We start from the raw sequence: 3,315 nt of genomic DNA on the forward strand, positions 1-3,315 counted from the left end.
GATAGTCTGCCTGAGTAAGTAGTGGAAGGAGGTGGTATGAGGATGTGAGGTTGAGGGATGCTCTGGAGGTTTGGGGGCCACAAGTGGAGCACCCATAGCTGTTAACAGAACAATATGTGGAATCCAAGAACTAAGGTGACATAGTGAAAGCCAGAGCAGAGACACAAAGAAAACCTGGGTCCTTGGTGCTAAGTCAAGCCTTGCCTGAAGTTAGCCCCATCCCTTAACTTAACAGTTTCGTGAGCCAGTGTGTTTCATTTTTTTTTGTTTTGTTTTGCTAATGATTTTTGGATATTGCACAACAAAATACCCTAGTTGATACAGATTTTATCAATGTAAGAGTGATATGGTTTTATTTTCACATTTCTGTCATAATTACTTAGAACTTTTTCTAAATTCCATTATATTATTGGGATACAACAGTGCTTCCCAGTTTTTTGTTTTTCACATGGTGGAATACATAGAAAATGATAATATCTTTATGGAATTTGGTGGCAAAGAGTAAGACTATTTATAAACAGCCAGAAGCTAGTCTGATAGCTCTGCTTCCCAGCCCCATGTAGCCATCTTGAGGGCTGAGGGGGTACCTGAGCGTATATGTAACCAACCCATCTGGAGTTGCTAGCTCAAGTTTACAGAAGAAAATACCTGATTTTGTCAGAGAAGAATGCCTCTTACAGCGTAAAGCCCATTGCAGTTCTCTAAGATAGCTTTGCATCTATGATGAGTACAGCTTCAGTAAGTAATGAGTTAGTGGTTTAACTTTCTATCTCTGTTGTAAGCACTTGTCACTGAGAACATGAGTTCAGGCAAGTTGTTATTCAGTAGTGGCCTCTTCTCTTTGTGATCCCATTTCCACTTTAATTATACTAAGATGTGTCTGAAGTTAATACAGAAAAAAATAGACGAGTACAAAGTAACACCAGGGCTGGCTGTAGGGGCCATTCTGCCCTTCTCCTCTGTGTGCAAATCCTTTTTCTTTTATTCTTATGTTCCTGCTGTTTATCCCCATTGTTTCTCTTTCTTCTTTATTCTCTGCCTGCATTTTATACCATAGTACTGGTATCATCTATCAAAGATTGCAGGTAAAGGCTTTGCTAACACTTTACCTAAGAAATTCTGAAAGAAAAGATACAGAGAACAAACTAACATTTTGTTTTCTTCATATTTATTTCCTTTCTAAAAGCTCTAAAATTCTGGAAGGGAAAATGTATAGAAATTCCTTTGGATTAAAGATATCAAAGATCATAGGAAAGCTTACTGGCAAATTGTTACTTTTTTTTTTTTTTTTTAAGTCTCTAGGTAATTTAAAGTATTTCTTGGAAGCAGACTTCTGAGTATTTGTGAATAACCTCTCACACAGCATCAAGTACAAACAAATCCCCCATTGAATGAATTCTTTATATGAAGCTGGGAGCTAGCTTGCACTTTAAAATAGCCTATAAATATTCTATATTTAGCTAAAATGGCATAATTACTAAGGTCTTAGGAATTATGATGATTTATAGTATAGATATTTATATCAATTCATAGGTAACTATTTTGTATTTACTGATTATATAAATAAAATTTCTGAGGTATACATATTCATATCTGGTGAGTTTGTGCTTTTCAGAATATTAGGGAATAATGTTTTATTTGATTTAAGCCCTAATTTGCTAAGGTAAATAATGCTGTAGAAAATTGGATAGTTATATTAGTAGGTGTTTAGAAAAGTTGATGACTGGCTGAGAGGCCGATGGGATTTCAAAAATGAATGCAGTTGTCAAAGTTGGTAAACTTCAGGCATAAGACGATCTTAGTGTTAAACTCTCTCAGACTAATCTATTCACATGCCCCCAAATAACAATCATTCAGTCATTTATGGTTTTCCTCTTAATGAAATAAATAATTCACAAATATATTAAATATCTGGTATATTTCTAACCCTGTGTTAAGCACAGTAGTGTATAAAAAGATCCTAGCTTTTGCTTGCAAGGATCTATTTGTGAAAGCAAAGTATACATGACTACAAGTTAAACCAGTGATCTTTACAGTTATAAAACTTGGGAACCAAAGGACACTGAAGACTGTATGATTGATGTAATGTAATATGTCGTATGTAATAAATTAGAACTTTTGAGGAGCTTTGGGGTACAGATTTTGATAGAGCCATGTGCCGTGAGAGCTCTTGCTCAGGTGTTAGTGAGTGGGTGGTAAGTCATTAAATGGCCATGGAGGGATACAGCATTAAGTGTCCCATGAGGGAAGAGAAGGGAGATGTAACCAACCTGAAAAAAACCCACCGTGATTTCTTTATGGGCACAAGCTGGCTCTACCTTAAAGGATGAGGAAGAGAACACAGGTATGGGTATTCCAGGCCTTAGGAATGGAATGCACACTCTTGACTTTAGAGTCCTGTGGCGTGTATGGAAGAGAGAAGATGGATTGTTTTGACCTGAGTCAATGTCTTTGGTGAGGTTGAGGCTGGAAAGATTAAGGAAGGGACTGCAGTGTAGAAGCTAGAATCCTAATCCTAATTTCTTTCTTTTGTTCTTTTTTTTTTAACTCTAGTATTCAGAATACATCAATTTCATTTTTTGTCCTTTACTAAGGAGTCCTGATGGTGCAGTGGATAAGCACTTGGCTGTTAACTGAAAGGTTGGCAGTTCAAACCCACCTAGTAGCTTGGCAGGAGAAAGACCTAGTGATCTGCTTCTGTAAAGACTACAATCAAGAAAACCCTATGAGACACACAGTGTTCCTGTGAGCCAAAATTGACTTGATGGCACCTAATGATAACATTCTTTTGTAATATGCGTTTATTGCTTCATAATAGTTTTCAGGGATTAGAGAATTTTAAGAAGATATTTTCAGATTTATAGGTTGAAATTAAGAGAACCCCCTAAGAATTAGTCATGTTTAAATTTTTTTTAATGTCTCTGTTTATCTTCTCTTGTCTTAATTAATGATATTATTATTTTTTTACTCCCCACAACTTGCAGATTGCTAGGCTTGTGGGAAAAACACAAAGCATAACAAATATTTATTGAACAAATACATCTTTCTCGAGGGCACAGATTATATTTCTTCCTCTCTTTATGATTCTCCACAACTCCTAGTATGATGTTTTACACACAGTGGACATCTAATAACTATAAGATATAGAAAATATTTATATTATCAAGCAAAAAAGGCATAGCTGAAGTCAGTATCACTTGGCCAGATTCTTTCATTCATTTTTTCTTTCGGTAATGTGTGCATTCAGTGGATACTGTGCTAATGTCAAGATTTTTAGTCTAATGGTGATTTTTGCAAGAGTTTCATGTTTTTATG

Source organism: Elephas maximus, chromosome 1 (genome assembly GCF_024166365.1).
Source record: "Elephas maximus indicus isolate mEleMax1 chromosome 1, mEleMax1 primary haplotype, whole genome shotgun sequence".
Taxonomy (NCBI): Eukaryota; Metazoa; Chordata; class Mammalia; order Proboscidea; family Elephantidae; genus Elephas; species Elephas maximus.